The sequence below is a fragment of the Chionomys nivalis genome, chromosome 2 (genome assembly GCF_950005125.1).
Source record: "Chionomys nivalis chromosome 2, mChiNiv1.1, whole genome shotgun sequence".
Lineage (NCBI taxonomy): Eukaryota > Metazoa > Chordata > Mammalia > Rodentia > Cricetidae > Chionomys > Chionomys nivalis.
The window spans coordinates 93937627-93957470 of NC_080087.1; the positions used below are offsets into that span (position 1 = coordinate 93937627).

Sequence of the window (19844 nt, forward strand, 5' to 3'; positions counted from 1 at the left end):
AATGACTTTATCAAAGGCCAAAAGTCTACAGGACTTAAAACTTTTGTTCAATATTCATTTCTAACCATCCTTCTCTGTAAAATGACTGATTAAAAGCAATCTCAAAATACATTAAGTACACCTTTAATCCCAGGACAGGGGAGGCTAAGGCAGGTCAATCTCCATTTGAGGCCAGCATGGTCTACATGGTGAGAAACGCATCTCAGAAACTTAAAACTAAATTTTAAAAGAATTAAGTGCACTCCCATTTGAGCAATGTAATTTTACAGACACTTCTTTGACTGGGCCAATGTAAGGAGCATTTTAAGATACTAAGTGCCTAGAATATAAAGACTCCTAAAACAGTTACACTGCAGAGACAGTTTTCACCATAAAACTAATTGCCATTTTTCTATAATAATTGATGTCATTTATAACAAATACTGTAGTGTTTTCAGTCAAGTGCTTTTTGCTGCTGGCTAACATTTGCTGCAACTTTTAAATGTTGGATTCTTCATTATCAATTACACAAAATCAGCATAATAGCATTTTCTATTATATTACAAGAACAACCAGAAAACATAGGACAGACTTTCATTTAAGGAAAGAGGAATTCCCTTGATCTCAACAATGAAATGGCAAGGTTTGTCTCAAGCATTTGTCACAGATAAGTCATAGACATTTTTGATGACTTTTTTCAATACTTAAAGTAAATCCAAGTTTGTTCCTCTAGTGATAAGACTGTCAACACCACCATTCTGATAAACCTGAGTGGGAAAGGAAGACTAAATCACAGCTGGCATCTAGAAACCGCACTAGACTGTCACACATGCAAACATCTTGTATTTGGATGGGGAAAAAACATGAAGAATCACTAACTTAAATCAAAACGTGTGCAGCAGGATGGGACAGTCACTGCTGCATAGTTCAACTAAGGCCTAGTGGAGGGCTTACTCAGTGCACCCAACATCCACAAGCTGTCTGCGCATTTAAACTGTTTTCTTTTAAAAACTAGAATCTCATAATTAAACAGTTTAAACTTTAAACAGACTAAGTGAATGAGATCCAAACTGGGAGTGCTAATAAGAAATTTAAGAAAATCAAATTTAGCCGGGGCGGTGGCGGCATATGCCTTTAATCCCAGCACTTGGGAGGCAGAGGCAGGTGGATCTCTGTGAGTTCGAGGCCAGCCTGGTCTACAAGAGCTAGTTCCATGACAGGCACCAAAGCTACAGAGAAACCCTGTCTCAAAAAACCTAAATAAATAAATAAATAAATAAATAAATAAGATTTACCTTCTCTCTATGGATTTTAATTCAATACTTTCAAATGAAAGGAATTTACAGCACACTCAACCAACAACAAATGGTATCCTAAAGCTAAAGAAAATATTTTAAGAATTGAAACTATTGATCTGATGAGGGGAAGGGGGAACAGTCCTTAGGGAAGAGAGAGGAAGGTAAATACAAGAGGAAGGAGAGAGGTAAAATAGTATGGATGGCTGAAAAAGTCACAAAGAATTAAACTATTAACTACTAAAAAAACTATAATGCACATAACTCAGTGTGTGTGTGTGTGTGTGTGTAGTTTTAATGAACTTTTTTCATCTGGGATTACAGATGAAAAAAGAGCCAAAGACCACCTAACAAAAGCCAAAATCCCCAATACCAGAAATAAGAAGCCCTCTTTTAATTGTTAGCTAGGACTGTCAGAGCTCTTGGTTATACCTGAGAGGTGGAAGAGGCTACCCCTATGCACTTCAGAATCAGGATCCAGAGGCCCTGATCTGAGAAACTGATCTTAGTGCCCCCTCCCTGAGGACCAGCTTTGCTGGTACCAGAAGGTGCTTGCCCACGTTCTTTGTGTTCTCCTCCCTCTTCACATCTCTTTCTCTCTCTCTCTCTTTTCTTTCTCCCTCTCTCCCTCTCTTTCGCCCTCTCTTTTTCTTTCTCCCTCTCTCCCTCTTTTCCCTCCCTCCCCCCATCACCTTCTGAAGCTGTAAGCAAGACCCCAGTTAAATGCTTTCTTTTATAAGAGTTGCCTTGGTCATGGCATCTCTTTAGTGAAAGAGTTCAAACTAAGACAGAGCCATCCTGCTAACACCAGAACAGATGGAAAGTGATGTAAAGAGCTGAACACAAAAGCTGAGCACTTCCTAACTTCAGGCACTTTTACTTACATTGTCTCCTTTTCTCTGCATAACTACTGTGTGAGGTAATTCTATCTTACTCATTTAATAGAAGAGGAAACTATGATTTGATGATATTAAGTAATTTGTCCAAGATCCCACAAAAGAGAAACTGGAGCTGAAGCCCAAGTTATATGGCTTCAAAATAAACCGTTCTTCTTTCCACTGCACTTTCCCAACCTGGCAGGGAACTCTGTCATTAAAATTTCCAGACTTTTAATTAATACTTACTGAGGAAAGAGATAATATCAAGCTTCTAATGAATGGTAATAATACAGACTGAATATTAGTCATAGTTTTATAACTACAGATGAAGATTTGAGAAATAATTACAAGTTATGCATGATGTTACATTCTTTAAAGCTCAATATGCAATGCCCCTAGAATGGAGATATTTTTCTTAAAATTTATTTTCTTAGAAAGGTACTAAGTAAACTTCAGTTTACCTATATAATTTTTGAATTTCCAAAGCTTTTGACGACCCCATAATGTGGTAGTCAAACATCAGTAACTACAAGCATTATTACTGTACCTGTTCCGACAGAGTAAGAAAAAAGCAGCTACTTTATTCTGATTCCTCTGTTTCAGCTCTAATACATCCTCTATTCTGTTTTTCCCCAGATCTGGAAGCGGCTAAGTTAGTATAGCCAAGCCTCAAACTCAGGAACTCTCTAACACAGATGCAGATGCAGATACACTGGAAGGTATACACCAGACTGTCATAACTGACAGTATCTTTTGGTACACGGCAAGTTTCGGTTATTTTCAGAACATTAACTATGATAGAATTACTTTTCTTCTCTGTATTTTCTCAACTGACTTTGCAGAACTCATCCTGAGTAACTAGATGAAAATGGGAATAAAATGAGTAAGAAGGAGGAGAGGCAGGGAAAGCGGCACTCTGGTGCAAACCTAGCATGCGAGTCACCATTGCCAAGTTAGCTGAATTCACTCAAGTTCAGAACTATGCCCTTCTTCTGTCTGATGTATACACCACAATAAATATGCCCCAAAACAATCAAAATCGTATCCATTTGTAAATTCTGATAACTACCTCTTAAATATTTTAGAAATTAGGTGTGTACAAAGATAGGTATAAAGTCTTTCTGAAATTTAAAAGGTCACAAATATTTAAGAAAAATTTCCCTAAGACTGAAAAGATACAATTACTATATGTATATAAATGAATGTCATTTCACTTTTGTTCTGAAGTTCTGTATTAAGATCTTCCGTTATTAACCCTATGACGCAACACTGAAGAGAGTTGAAGTCCTGCTGAGACACTAGTAAACCTAGTAAACAAGGTTACTCGGTCTCCACGTAGCTATTTTCTTAAGCTGCGTTTGCAAATTCTTTTCCATCACAAAATACATTCTTCCAAAACAACATGCATAAGATTGGTCCAATTTATTCAGTTACATGATCAAAACACTGAATAAGCGATCATTCCTTGGTTCTCACTCTGAAAGACGTACATCATGGTGCAAAACTGCCATCTACTAACATAAAGCCAAGCTTAGAACAGAACACTAGTGTCTACGACAAGTTTGCAGGCTATCTTTCCTGTGACTACCACAATGACATTGCTAATCTCGGCATAGATACAAAGATCTGTCTTTTCACACTTCACAAACACGCTGAGTAGTGCTTCTCGGAACTAAACTACTACGGCCTTTTTCCTGTTACTATTTAGTTTTACTATTTCCACTTATAAACGAGGACCTTACAATATTTTGTTCTTCTATACAGTTATGTTAGCTTTTCCAATCTGATCGTTTCGGTTCCTCTGCTGTTAATATTTATTATGGAACAGCTATTAAAAGGTACTGCGGCCACATTAAACAAGCACACCTCACTTTTTCTAACTTTTGACAGGAGAGGAAAGGACCGTGAATCTGAAGAGTTCATAGGCAAGTTAGAGCGACATGGCAACTAAGAATGAAATTCGAGTATCTCGTCCAGAAATGCCTGGACTACTTCTCCCACGCCAATGACATCTACCTCTGAAGCAGAGCAGACGCTGCATTTACAGGACACTACATAATCTCAGCTAGTGTATATTAATACTGTCAATGCAGAAAAGAAACAGATCTTCGCCAAAGGTCTTTTATGGAAGAAAACCGAAAGTGTTTCCAAGAATGCCTATGTACTCTCTTAAAACATCCCTGGGACCTTTGAAAACCCTTAACTCGAGGGCTATCAGAAAATATTTTCTTGGCTGTAAAATACACTCAACCTTTTATATCCTGTGGCTCTTTCATAAATCCTGGGGAGGTGTGGATACAAACAGTCCCTGCACCCAACAAAGCATTTTGCAATACTATTTTCCCCTTTAATCCTATTCCCATTTCACAGAGGGAGCGCAAAATTTTTAGACATCAACCACTAAAATAGTGTTGGCCTTATCTTCAATTTTTTTAAAATCCTACTTTACTATGCAGCAACTTCAGGTGAGTTTTTCTTAAAACACCTGAAAACTCCTCTACAAGCTGGAGTAGCATATGCTTGAAGGATGGTGAGACTACTGTACATATGTATGATTCTTCAGAAGGCGAAATAGTCAGGTTCATTGTACGGACATCACAAGGTGCATAAAAATGAAAGGCTGCCCTAACCTTAGCAAATTTAGGTTGCAATGGCATCCCCAACCATATCACAAACGTAGAGTACCAAATCGACCACCTCATGGAAACTTAGAGCTGAACTCTAACTCTTCTGAAAAGCGTCCTCGCTCTTACCAAAACTAACCTCATGTTTCAGAGAGCTGTTCCTAAGAGGAGTGCAAGGAGGACACAAGGGTGCCTCCAGACACCTCAGACCCCTAAACAGCCCCTGGGGCAAAAAAATCGCCCCTGACTGTCGGCTTCACACCAGGAGTCTAGATCTGGTTCGGACTCCTGAAGGGCAGCCCTGAACAAGAGGGGCAATGGGACGTGAAGCTGGAGGAGAGGCGAGACAGGGTTAGTGGGTCCCGATGTGAAGGGGCTGCGGGCCAGGACAGGGCGGCCAGGGGAGGAGCCCACAAGAGTTCTGGGTACCGTGAACGACCGGCGATGAGCGCCAGTAGGAAGCGGGTGCGGACTCGCAGCGCCGCAGCCCCCAACCCCGCCCCACGCCCCGCAGACCCGCGACCCGCGACGGGGCGGGGCCAGGCGCCCGCCGCGGCCGGCACCGCCCCCTCAGCCTCCGGGTGCGGGCGGGTGGGAGGGGCGGGCCCGGCGGGCCGGGTGAGCAGCCGGACCCAAGCCCAACCCGGAATGTTCCGTCGTGGGGAGGATGGGGCGAGTGACCCCGCAGCCCCGGGCGGGGACGGAGCCGGCTGAGGGCGGAGGAAGAGCCTCCGAGCAGCCCTCGCCCGCTGGGCCAAAGCCCGGCGCCCCGCTGCGGGTGGGGACGGTTGCCCCCGGTGCTGAGCTCGCCTTCCGGCCTCCTTCCCACCTCCCGGGGCGTTGCCCGGGGCAACAGTGCCTACCGACGGCGGCGTGAAACGCACCTACCTAGAACCTGACAAGCAGGAGCCCCTCAGACCCGGGAGCCAGTCGCCACCGGCGTCACGGGGGCTGCCCCAGCCAATAGGCGCCGCCGTCGCGAACCTCTACAGCCAATCCCGTTACACTCCGGTCTCCGGGCACCCTGAGTTCTCAGCCAATGAGCAAGGGCGAGGGGCGGGCGCTGCCGCCGGTCCCAACCCCCTCCCCTACTACCTCCCAGGAGGCGGGCGCGGCCCATTGGCCCGGGCCCGCGAGGGGCGGGGCTTAGCGGGTGGGAAGCGGGCTGGGGTTGCGGGCGCGGAGGCGTGGGCCGCGGCCGCCGCCCTGTGGGCCGCTTGTCCGCGGGGCTGGTCCTCGCTGCTCTCCCTTTTTGAGGAGCCCGATTCTCCGAGCCCAGCTATCGGGATGGGCGCGGAGGCAGAGGTGGCCGGACAGGAAACTCGGGGAGGCTCGCAGGGCCGAAAGCCGGGAAATGGCCTGGCCGGGTGATAAGCTGGGGCCGCCGGGAAGGGTCAGCCCCGCGCTCCGGCCGGAAAGGAGGCGTGCCTAGACGTGGAGCACCCGCGGGGTACGGGCGGGTGCGGCGTCTCCTCCCCACCCCGAGCGGGCTCGGCACCGGACTGTCCCTCTACCTTCCCGCGCTTTGCTTGCGTGTGCTGTAACGTGGATTCCTTTAAAGCGGCTTTGCATTTCTGCAGCACGCTCAGCACTAGTCTCTTCTCACTCCTGTTCTCCCGGTGCCTGCGACGCTGACGATCTGAGAGGCTTCTGGGCACATGGATGCTGTTGCAAGGTGTACCTCGGGTCCTGGGAGCGGTCCCCTCCAAAGTACTTACCTCTAGGAGAGTCTGGAAAGCGAGAACTCAGACTGATCGGCTCTTCCAATAAGGGCCGTTTTCCGAAGCGCTCTTCGGCAATTTGGTGCAAAATGAGTAATGTGGACAGAAGAGATCTTACTAGGTGATCTGGAGCTCTGTGATAGGTGTTACTCGTCACTGAGCGTCACTCCCGTAGCATGCTTTTTAAGGCATTGTATCCTGTACGTGAGCTCAGCCACACTGGTTGCGAGCAGCAAGTCTAACAACTTCATTTCCACTCCCACCCTTAAAACCTTTGAGTTAGGTGAGAGCCAAAGAAGATGAGTACTTTTCATTCTAAATGACTATTCACTTAAGGCCGTTTCAGAGCCCAAGAAACCAGACATACTGTAAGGACACACAGATGTTTACTCCTTCCTGTTCAAAATGGATGAGATTCTCTCCCCTTTCTCTCAGAAAACAATTATTGAGTACTCTTATCAGATCCATGATCCAGGGATATCTTCCTCAAGAACTTGGAAGATACAAGGGTGTGAGTCAGTGTTCGAGCACTTAAACCCCTGGTTGAACCCCACTAAGAGTAGGAGAACCCCCTACCTGGGGGCAACAAACAAACCTGGGAACCAAAGTTCAGAGACACCAACAGAAACATCCTCCTATCTCCCAGTTTCTGTGAAACACTAGAACTCTAGATTGCAAAACTACCTCAGGCATAAGGATTACCATTCCTCTTAAAATACAGATGGCACCCCAACAATCCACTATAGATGTGACAAATAGTACAACGTTCTCTTACCTTATTACTAGTTATTGCTCATTATGAAAATCTAATAATGGGTTGTATCTACTCGTTTACAGAAAAGGGAGAAATTCATGTCCTAACAATCTTTTGGGTGATGCCTTGGATATGTATCACATTCTGATTTAATGCCTATTTGACAATAAAGGTGCTTTCCTTCTCTTACATTATTTTATCAATGAACTCCAAATTAAAAGTGATGTTTTCTATGTATTTATGTAGTTCTGTAGTTAAATACATAAATAGCCTCCTAAACTGCAAGCTAATTTTCTATAAGCATGGAATGCTGTATGCGTATGTCAGTGTGGGTGAAATAAATAAAAATTTATGTATGTATTAAATGGTTTGAAAAAACCATATAACTTTTGACACTGCTTTACCAAGCACACCTTTTCCAAGAACCTTAGGCCTCCCATCTTTATAAAAAGATCTAAATGTAGATGATGTGGCTGTGCACACACCTATCTATGAGAATGGAATGCACTTTCCCAAAAGCAATAAAAACCTTTTCGGCTCTCTAATTATCTATTCTAATCCCAGCAATACACTCAAGAAGTCTAAGTTGTCCGCCCTGTGTCAGGCATCATGTTAAGAAGTGCAACTTTGCAATTTAAAAAAAAAAAAAATTAGTCATCAGGTATATAAACCACAGTTAAATTTGGCAAAAAGAAAGAAAGAAAAGGGAGGGAGGGAGGGAAAATAGCACTCCTGGTTTTATTGGTTTTCCCTATAATATAATCACTTTGCATTACAACATATTTAACAAATACTTTTTTCCACTTCCAAAAATTCTGAGCAAATTTCCTTGTACAATCTTGTGACTATAGAAAGTGAAGGAAAATAATTTCCTTTCCCGGCCTTCATTAAATTCCAGTCATCCTGCAGTTGGCGATACCAACATAGGGTTTAGTGGATCCGTTTTCTTCCCTGAAATTTAGATCTGCGCCAGGAGCTGCCACGGTTTGTGAAATCCACAGTACTGCCTAGCTGTAACAAACAAGTCCTCGGTGTATTATCTGTACAGATTAAATACCAAATTTTATATTTTAATGAAGTGACTTTCCTGGCAAAAATCTATATAATGTGAACATTAAAACTAGGTAATTGGTTTTAATTTCTAATTAAATTTTACTTTTTAATTTCTAATTAAATTTTACTTTTTAATTCTTTACTTTTAGTTAATATCATTCCTCACCCTATCTCCCTCTCGTTTTCCTGTTTAAAATTGTCTCAAGGACTTGAGGGATGTTGGCTGTGTGCCAACGTAGTTCAGCGAGTGCCACTTCTGTAACCTTTGCTCCTTCTCTTCTCCTCTCAGCCAGTTCCTTTCATCTATAACTGTTCCCTTGTTCACTTTTTAGACCTAACCACTTGTACACACCACTCCTAAAGCAGATGTAGTGATAAGGAGGACAGAAGAAAAAAATGGTATTTTTATTTTATTTTTTTTTTTCTGTGTGTGCTACCCAGTCTGTCCTCAGAGCACATAAACTTCATAGATTCTGGAGATGGTTCACTTAGACGAATACTTTCCCTAGAGATCATGTCCGGGTGAAGGTCAAGATGTTTGTTATATTGGCTTTCCAAAGTTCAAAATGCATATGTATGACTTTCTTTGCATTACAGAACGGGAAATGGAAAATAAGGGGAGCAGAGGGAAGAAAGGCGAAGCAGATGACAGAACCGAACTCCTGCAGTCTTCAAAGTCAACATCAACCCCACTAAGAACCGTTCATATGCGCCCCTCCCAGACAGAGGCTGCCTGGCTCAACAGACTCACGGTTGTTTCCCTTGGCTTTCCCTTCTCCAAGGAGAAATACTGCCACCAACATTCCTCGTCAAGACGAGTTCTCTTAAAATGGGCACAGTTTAGTCAAGGTCTGTCCCTTTAGTAAGCCATTGTTTTCTCAGGATTTGCCTGCCCTTTCCTTCATTCCCTTATGCCTAGTCCTTTGTGCCTTCAAAGACAAAACTTGAGCGTGTGCTTGACCTACAGTGCGGGAGTGATGAGTAATGACTTCCCGGTGTGGTCACCTGAAGGCCTCGTAGGAAGTGCACGTTACCAGCCGCCCTCTTAGAGAGTCTGACTTGGGAAGCTCTGGGATGAGTTTTTAAAAGGAAATCTGTTTAGGAGACCAGCTAGGCGGGTCGACAAGGTGCAGCAGGCTGAGACTACTATCTCTAGATGCTTGCGGCAGCGCATAAACTTAGGTCCAGGTCTCGGGGAACCCAGCTGGCAGAGATCCCTGAAGGCAGCAGTAAGGAAAGGAGCTGCACACAGAATTAGCTGGAAGTCTGTGTAATCTAAGAAATGTGTAGACCGGGTACTCAGATAACTTCCTCCACCAAGTTACTAAGGAACAGAAATGTTTGCTCCCAGGGGAGGCCGAGCGAAAAGACAGCTGAGTGCAGAGAGGAGTGAGGAGCCTTCCAGAGAAGCAGAGGAAGTAAGTGCGGTTCCACGTGCTTCTCTTGCTAGGCTCCTGCAATGGCAGGCCCCGGGTTTCCAGGGGCAGTGACTTATCTGAGGAGGAATATTTTTATGTCTACTTGGAGAGTCTTGTATCTGACATAGCCAGATCCCTTGCCAAATCACACCAAGAATGACGTCTGTGATCCGCAAGTTCGGCTATAAAAAGATACGTGGGTATCATCTGCAATCATTCCTGCAGTCATGGAAATCAGACGCCAGATGGAAGAGGAGGGGCTGGTACAAAACCAAACTAAAAGAGATTTCAATGAACTGTGAGTGGTTTTCTTTAAATAGAAAACCCTGGGCTGGAGAGTTGGCTCAGTCAGTAAGTGGGTAAGGATGCATAGTGCTGTACCAAGGGACCAGAGTTCAGTGACCCACAACCACCTGTAACTCCAGCTCTGTCTCCCTTACACACACACACATTACAAATAATAAGAATAAATCTTAGAAAGGAAGATAATGTGTGCATGAGAACAAGATACTTTACTCCAAGGAAGCATTTAAAGAAAGAAGTGAGTATGGCCATGTCCCCTAAGGAGACGACTCTTCCCCTCAGCAGCCATCAGTGACCAATAGTTCCTCCAACAGAGGTGGGACTTCAGGGGCATCTCCCTCATCCATGCTGGCATTCTGCATGGCTTGGTCTTGCCAGGTCTGGTGCAGGTAACCACAGCTACTGTGAGCTAATCTGAGTAACAGCCACATTAAGGACCAAGCCAGATTTGTCTTGTATCACATCTTATTTTGAGGCAGGGTCTCCTACTGAGCTAGGGCTCAAAGACTCCACGAAGTTGTTTGGTTGGCCAAAAAGGGTTACTGGTTGTCCAGTGAGCATTAGAGATTAGCCTGACCCTGCCTGCTCCCCAGCTCTGGAACTGCAGGCATCTGTAGCCATGGCTGACTGTTTAGTAGGGCCTGGGATCTGAATACAGGTCCTTCTGCTTGCTCGGCAACCCCTCTACCCATTGAACCATCTCCTCAACCCCAGCAAGTGATAATTAATGTTATAAGGAACAAGCAAGCTTTAGTTTTGTTCATGGTCTCGGGGATCAAACCCAGATGCTTGCCCATTCTGAACAAATAGCAGACCAGTGAGCTTCATCCCAGGCAGCCCTGGCAAAGGTTTACCAGGGCCTTGCACATTTTATGCTACCCCAGTGACATGACAGTTCCAGAGGCTCCGTGTTGTCTACCAGCACTGAGTATTGCAAAAAGATTGAAAGACTGGTTTGCTTTGACATTTTTATTTGCCAATTTTTGTTGTCTTTTGAAAGTCTACACTGCAGCCAGGAGTGATCTGGAACTTACAATAGAATCCAGGTTGGCCTTAAACGTACAGTTATTTACTACTTTGCCCCAACCCCCTAGTGCTGAGACTACAACAACCCTATTATTTGGCCATTCTGATGGATCTATAGTGGAACGATGCCCCGACATTAGCTTATATTTCCCCAGTGGCTAACAATGTGGAGCGCTATTCACTGCTTACTTGAGATTCACATCTCTTCTTTTGCAAAGTGTATATTCAAAGAATTTTTTGCCCATTTTAAAATATAGGTTTTGCTTTGATTTGTTTTGGTTGTTTTTGATTGGTTGGCTGGTTGGTGGTGTTCTTTATTTGCTTTGTTTTGCAGCGTCGGGACTAAACCCAGAGATCACATATGCCAGAGAAGCATTCTCCCACTGAACTACACCCTGGCGTGGGGAGACGGGGCGTTTCAGAAAGAGCAACGCTGAATTCAAGACACACAAATACACACCAGGCAGATATGGTCAAGTGATCATTGGCAACAGTTTGAAGACATAATGGAGAAAAGGCAGTATTTCTCAATAAACAGTAGTTATACAATTGGACATCCACAAGTAAAATACCCCATCTATATCTCTCACATTATTAAAAATCAATCATAGACTCTAACTGGAAAAAATGGAAAATGATAAAACATTCAAAATACCACACTGAAGAAAATCTTCCTGCCCTTCAGTAAAAAAGGCAAGTCCGTGTGTGTGTGTGTGTGTGTGTGTGCTGTGTCTCATACATATATATGAAATAAATGTCTTCTTACTTGAAAGACACAGTTTACCTTGTTAAATCCAAAGATTGCTACTAAAAAAGAACTGAGTGATAAAATTTCTTCTACTTGAAATGCAGTTTATCTTATAAAGTCCCAAGTTCGTCACTAATAATGAACTGAGTGATATAAATGAACATATTCAGTTAAAATATTTTTTATCTAAAAACACACAATATACTTTAAAATGTGAACCTGAAAGAGTTGTTCCAAACAAAAAATTAGAAGTGAAATATTTCCATCAGTCCCCCACAATTTTAATTTTATTGTTAATATCCAACAATTGTTATGTTTCATTTACATAATAAATGTGTTCCAATTGGATTAAAGGTAGGATTTCATTTTAAAATGTATGTTTCCTCACATATTAACTTATTTGTTACCAAGAATATTTTCTGAAGTATCAGTATTACTAAGAGTAAGCCCCCCATCTCAATGGGGACTAGGTAATTAGTAAACAAACATGGCATTCTTGGCAGTGTTAAAGTCTGAGTGGAGGGTGCTATGAGAGGGGTGCTGTTGCTAGGGGCAGAGAGGGACTTTGGTAACACGACTCTGGAAAGATGAACCTTGAAATGCAACCTAGACGGGGAAAAGCCAGCTACAGGTAGAAGGAACAGAATGTTCTAGACAGCAGTTAGAAATTACAGTCGCACGCTCTGGGGTGGAAAAGATGAGTGTGACAAGCACAGAGAGCCCGGTGTGACTCGAGGGACGTGAACCCACCGAAGGGAGGGAAAGGACACGATGAGGTGAGATTTTTCTGTTAGTGAGGGTCTGTTTCACTCTAACTGCGCTGAGAAAAGCCAACAGGGGTTTTTGTTTTGCTTATAAATAAACTGTTTTCTCCTCATTCTCATGCTGCTCCTCTTCATCTTCCTGCACCCCACCCCCCTCTCACTCTGTAGCCCCAGACTAGCCTGGAACTGCTGATGTAGCCCCAGGCTGGCCTTGAACTTGTTGGTGGTCCTTCCGTCTAGCTTCACCAGCGCTGAGATGACAATTGTGAACCCCCTCACCAGGCTGCCTCTATAGTTTGAAATGAGTTGTATGATCAATTTCACTACCCTCCCCCCAAGACTTGCTTAACAAAATTCAGTCCTTTGCAGGTATAGAAGTCATGGTGAGTTTCATTGTCTCCAAACCAGGGTAGGAACCATTTCTCTTACTTTGAATCTGTAACCTTATTTTTTTCTACCCTCTAGACTCAACTTCACAGTATATGTAAGTGATATATGTGTATATAATATATATATATATATGTCTATATGTAAATGGAAAAAGATCTTGGAGGCCGTCCTGGAATTCTGCCTAATATACTGTGACAATAAAATAATAATTTTTTTTTTTTTTTTTTTTTTGATTTTCGAGACAGGGTTTCTCCGTAGCTTTTGGTTCCTGTCCTGGAACTAGCTCTTGTAGACCAGGCTGGCCTCGAACTCACAGAGATCCGCCTGCCTCTACCTCCCGAGTGCTGGGATTAAAGGTGTGCGCCACCATGGCCCGGCATAAAATAATAATTACAGTATAACATATAATGTAGAAGAAACTCAAAGCAATTGAATTGATGCTATAAAGTATTTACTAGTATATTTGCTTAGGAGACGTTAAATCACACAAAGCAGAATTTAGCTAGGGGAGCTCTGCCTACAAAATACACCAATAAGTACTGTGTTGGCCAGGCATGTTAGAGACAAGCCAAGTTTACAATGCAAGGATACAGATGCTTATTCGCCAGCCATTAAATTGCCCATCCCTAAATAACACATCTCTAACAGGCTGCTCAAGGGGTCAACACGGGGTCATAGCTACCATTAAGTCTACCATTAAGTTCCTCGTTCTCTTATCAGGAAACACCATTAAGTTCCTTGTACTCTTATCAGGAAACACATAATTTTGTGCAATGGACGAGATGAACCTGGGTAACAACTATTCAGAAAGAACAGCCAGCACTGGTAGACTTAAGAAATAATTTTGGCAATGTCTCTGCTGTGCAAATATTCTATCTGCCCAGGAGGCCAGACTTGGAGTCTCCTGTCTCTGTTTAAATTGTTCAAAGTGTAACCTGTGCCCAAGATCTCCAAGAGATTTACACATGAAAGACCATGTAAAACGCTTAAGTCTAAGGTCTGTATAAGTTAGCAAATCTTTTATTCGAGGTCAGCTCTTCCTTGGGCATTAGCCCCAGCCAGACAAGCCCTACAAAAGACACTTCCCTTCAGCCCTCGTGTGCTGAGTGAGTTCTCGTGGGGAAGCCATGGCACTTCTAAAACACGTATGATACATACTTTGAATGTGATATATTTTAAAGTGTATGAAGGGAATTCTCTGGTGGCAAGGATCAGAAACCCATCTCCAACACCCTTAGGTAAGCAAGGCAAAGAGTTGAAAAAAAAAAAAATGCTGGGCAGTGGAAAAAACTGGTGACTGTTGAATAATCACGGCGCTGGAAGGAGATAACTGGAAAGCTGACATAGCTGTACCAGAACCTAGACTGAGGCCAGGATTCACTCAACTCCCCCCCCCCCCCCCGCCCGCCCTGCTCGTCCTCATTCCTGTGTTTAATTTTTCTCATCCTCTCTTCGTTTCACCTCATATAGCCGTAAAGATGCTGCATTAAATTCTCTATCTGATCGATTCCTCTCTGTGGCCCAGAAAGCATTCAACTCTTACAACCCACTGCCGTTGCTATCTTATCCAAGGGAGGGACTTTGAGACCAATAAAGAATGCACAGTAATCTGAATCGTGCCCAGGGAAGCTTTCATTGAGAACACACAGCTGAAGGAAAGGACGCTCTTCTCAGGAGACTAGGTGCAGATCACTACCAGGCGGTATAGAAGGACAGGACGACTCATGAATGACTAGGAGGGATGGGATCATATGGGGCAGATTGTACGTGATTTTCTATTTCAAAACACAGAGCCTACCTGTAATTACGTTTTTCATAAAAGATTGCCTATGTTTTATGATAATTATGCATAAAATATAGCAAAGAAGCTTGCAGCAGGTTATCATGGGGTTTGTATTTTAATTTCACAGAGTCTGTGTGTCTTGAAATTGCGTGGTAAAATAAAGAAAGTGGATGCATGCCTGAGACAGACTGCTCTAGTAAGGAAGGTTAAAGCGTCAAAGCCTCGGCTCTGCAGCCAGGCCTCTCAGGTTAAACTGGAGCCGAGCTGTTTAGATCAGGTCACAGAACCTGCGTGCCTCAGTTGCTTGTCTATGGAATAGGAGAATAAGGCAAACAACTTCAAAAGAGGAGGCGTGATTGTAAGTTCACTAATGCATATTCAAGGCTTAAATTAATCAGAGAATCCGGGCGATGTCAGGGTTTTATTTTGTTCGAACTAATGGAGATTGAACTCGGGGCCTGTGACAAACTAGTCAAGGACTCTTGGCTGAGCTGCTTCCACAACCTTAAACATTATCTCTTTATTTTAATCATAGCCTTTGTGTGTGTGTGCTTGCTTGAAGTTGTTGTTGGTATTGGTGGTAGTGATTGAATTCAAAAAAGGGGACAAAGAATCAATTTTAAAAACCTCTTCTTGGAATTAGAGACTGGATCAGCCATTATGAGCACCGACTTCCAGAGTACTGAGGTCAATTCCCAGCACCTGTGTCCTGGCCTGTCCTGGGCTCACAACCACCTGTAACTCCAGCTTCAAGAAGATGCAATCTTGGAGGGGCACCAGAACTCACATGCACAAACCCACTCACAGACACATAGGCGTAATATTAATATCAATTTTTGTTTTAGAGCAGAAATATTTTCGGTTTTAATCCTTCAAAAAAATAAATGACCTAATCACATCCACATGTATCTGTTTGCTTCCCCGGTGTTTGTTCATCTGCTAGTCAAACCACAATGTAGTGATAATAACTGTCATTATTACTTCCAGCAGCTATAAAAAGCCAGCTTTGATTGATAAGGAAAAGCCCAGGCATTCTTTATAGGTTGTTTTCCTGGCAGGACGTCCTCAGGCATTTGCTATGCAATGATAGTTATCAATGTCTAAATTTAGAAAGACATCTTTAGTACCTACTTAGTCCATCACCAGCAATTTTAAAAACACACACAGACATTTTGGGTAGCAGTTAGAGCTTGCATTTAGTCACTGTGGTGGTTTGGATGTGAAATGTCCCCCATAGGATCAAGTATTTGAACACGTGGGTCCCTGTTGTTGGTGCCATTCCTGGAGGTGGCTAAGCCTTGCTGGAGGAAGTAAGCACACTCTTGAGGACGATGGACTTTGAGAGCTTATGGCTTACTCCACTTCTGGTTCCCACTCTACTCTGTGTTGGAGGTTGAAGATGTGATCTCTTCACTTCCTGCTCTGGCTGCCTACTCCAATGCCTTGGCCACCATTATAAATTTGCTCTCTGGAACCATAAACCAAAAATAAATCCTCCCTAATCTAAATTGCCTCAGTCATGATGTTTTATCACGGCAACAGAAGAGTTCAATCAACCACAATCTTTGATTCCATTTCCTTATGGTGATATATTATTTGTGTTTTAATAAATAAAGGTTGCCTGAAGATCAGAGGGCAAGGCAGTCATACAGGCCAGGGAGTGTGGCACATACCTTTAATCCCAGGACTTGGGACTTGGGAGACAAAGGCAGATGAAACTCTGTGAGTTCAAGGCCACCCTGGACTACACAAGATTGAATCTGTCTAGAAGAGAAACGGAGCTCACACAAACCTTGAGATCACAGGCTTTTAATCCCAGAACTAGGGAGGTAGAGACAGGAGCAGTGTGCAGTGTGGAGTCTGAGGTTGGTGGGGGGCATTGCAGGATCTCTCCTTTGTTTGTCTGAGCCTTGGTAGAGATAAGATCTCTAGTGGTTTGGCTGCTTTGCTTTTCTAGTCAGCTTGGATCCCACTATCTGTCTCTGGGTTTTTATTATTTGTGCTGCATTTCCTCTCTCCCAGCCTACTGCTCCACAATGTGATGATCTGAGTATGAATTGTCCCCCTAGGCTTATGTTCTGGAAGTTTGTAAGGTGGCTGTTGGTACCGTATTGGCAGGCTGTGGAACCTTTAGGAGGTGGGTCCTGGCTGTAGAAGGCAGGTCCCTAGGCGTGGGGACCTCTGAAGATTACAGGCTGTGTCCTATGCACTCTGCTTCCTGACCTGGGCCATGTGTACAATTGATGCTACAGTACCATGGACTGAATTGCTCTACCTCCTGCCTGTGGCGATGGACGTACACAAGTCTGTTTGGCCAAGCCAAACAAATCCTCCATTGCTTCTGTCAACATTTCGGTCACAGCAGTAACAGTTTACTCATGAGGTCTGAAGGGGGACTACGGTTGGTGCTTCACTTCCTCATCTTACAGATAACGGCAGCAGGGCCTCTGCTTCTCCTCTGTCTTGTGTTTTGTTCGAAACAGGGGTGGTGCTATTAGCTAAACTAAAGCTCACATCATTCCTGCCTCAGTCTCTCCAGGGCAAAGAGAGGCACCATCCCTGGTACAGCCTTTTGTTAGAGAATGCTACCGTACTCACGATTGAATCCTAACAAAAATACTTAATGTATCCAAACCCCCGCTCTACTCACAAATATACCAAGTATTTTCACTCAAAGTGATGGTTAATCTTGGTTGTCAACTTGACTGGATCTGGAACCAACTAAGAAACATGCATTCTTCTGGTGGGCCCACAGGGAGGATTAGCAGAAGAAGCTCTCCCAGAGAGGAGCTCCCAGAAGCAGCCCAGCTATGAGAGGGTCTTAGGGGAAAGCTTTGATACTTCTGTCCACTGACCTCTGCTTCAGGGCAGTGTGTGTGTGTACATGGTGGCTTCCCATGCTGAGGGGTTTCTGATGCTGGAACTTAGCTTTGTTGACTTTCCAACATGAACTGAAGTGGTAATATTTTGTTTGTGATCTAACCAATAAAGCTTGCCTGAAGATCAGAGTGCAGAACTAAGCCACTAGTTGGTCATAGAAGCCAGGCAGTGGTGACACACATCTTTAATCCCCACTCAGGAGGCAGAGGCAGACGGAGCTCTGTGAGTTCAAGGCCACCCTGGGGTACGTGGGATTGATCCAATCTCAAAGAGAAACAGAGCCAAGCAGTGATGGCTCACACCTTTAATCCCAGTACTTGGGAGTCATATGCCTTTAATCCCAGCACTAGGGAGGTGGACACAGGAGTGATATGGCTGGGCAGAGACAGGAGCTCAGTGCATCTGAGGATTCAGTCTGAGCATGCAGTCTGAGGTCTCATAGAGACAGCAGTCAGTCTGAGGATTCATGGAGACAGGATTGTCCCCCTTTTGTCTGAGCACTGGTAGAGGTAAGAACTCTCTAGTGGCTGGCCGCTCTGCTTCTCTGATCTTCAGTATTTACCCCTATATCTGACTTTGGGTTTGTATTATTAATACCAATTAGAGTTCATGCTACACTGAAGACCAGCCGCTCTCCAGGAATCCTCCAGCCTTCAGAGCCAGATTGAGGTGCATGTAGTCTCATGCATCCAAGAGCTGCTGGATTTCCAACCTTTCCAGTGCACAGACAGCCATTGTTGGGCTACCCAGCTTGTACTGTATAATCCAACCTAACATATCATCTTTATGATATATATCCTTATTCTATTAATTCTGTTCCTATAGAGAACTCTGACTAGTACACACACACACACACACACATGCACATTAAACACATTCTCATTTCATTCATAAAAACCCTGTGAGATAGACACTTATATTACATCTATTTATAGAGATATTTTTAAAAAGAGGCAGAGAGAGAAAGCTCAACTGTGTAATTTACAGCCTCACTGCTTTGTTGGTATAGGCATTGCTATTTGAAACAGGATAGTCTAATACAAAAGCCATTATATTTAACCATTCCCTAAGTTTCCTTTCCAGTTAGGAATAGATTCCTCTATGGTTCAGAGGAATACGAGTGATTCTTAATGAGAAATACCAAAACCAATGAAAATTAGCAGCACAGTGGAACATGTCTATATGGGTCAAACTGGCTTCAAACTCATGATTCTCTTGCCTTCTAGGTGCCGGAATTATGCTGTATATCACCGGGCGACTGAATGTAATCTTTACTTGTAGAAAACAGAATGACTGATATGAAAATCTCTGTGTAGCTCTACATGTCTTTAGTGATATTTCATTTGTATTTTAATAAATTAAGCTTGCCTGAATATCAGAGAGTAAAACAGTCACCCTGGTAAGCCTTACAGACCAGGCAGTAGTGACACACACCTTTAATAGCTGTAGCCACACTAGTGTGCCATGGAAAGTGGGAGGCAGGGGTGCACACCTTTAATCTCAGCCCTAGAGAGGAATATAAAATGGGAGGAGACAATTCTCACTCACATCTCATTCTGAGATTCCCGCAGGCAGGATCATCATTTCGGACTGAGGTAGAGGTAAGAGCCAGTGGCTGGCTCTTTTGCTTTTCTGACCTTCAGGTTGAACCCCAATATCTGCCTCTGGGTTTTTATTAATCGTGCTATGCATGTCAGACAGACCTATGCTTGAGATTCACTTTCTAGCACTTCCCTGCTGGAGAAATTTCTTGTTTTAATTTTCACCTTTAAAATGGGGATATGAACAGCACCGACATTATAGCTGTTGTGAAGAATAAATGGGGTAACTTAAACAAATCCTTATTATGGCACCTGGCTTCTAATAAATGGCCCGAACTGTTTTCTGTTTTTCTCATTTTGGGTATTTTATTCTTCTCCAGCTTCTCATCCTTGACACCTTCTGTGTTTAGGCAATTTTTCATCCAAAGCTGAGCCAACGCTACTGATCCTGTCTTCAGGTGACTAGATCTTTACATTTGTCCTGTGATTCTATTTGCTGCCCACTAAATCACTACCAATTTAGTGTCCTGTTACAGATTGTCATCTACAAATCATAATTCACAGCTCCCCCTATCATCTGGCTTCGGAGTGCAATGTGTTGAATGTTCTCGAGTGATACTTGCAGAATCTGCTGCGCAGCCTTTATCTTAGTTCTCGGAAAACTTAAAAGTTGTTCTTAGGGGAACA

At 43.5% G+C, this 19844-nt stretch overlaps 1 protein-coding gene across 3 annotated transcripts in view; it reads right to left on the minus strand.

Moving 5' to 3' along the window:
• The window catches only part of Fer (FER tyrosine kinase), a 333973-nt gene extending 328247 nt beyond the window's left edge, over positions 1–5726 (minus strand). The window contains exon 1 of one of the 3 annotated variants that reach the window (XM_057755315.1): positions 5665–5726. The gene's annotated coding sequence lies outside the window, so the exon portion shown is untranslated. Of the gene's footprint in view, positions 1–5660 lie in introns of all 3 variants that reach the window. The other 2 variants (XM_057755306.1, XM_057755297.1) reach the window with 2 other exon arrangements.
• Between the last annotated feature and the right edge of the window lie 14118 nt (positions 5727–19844).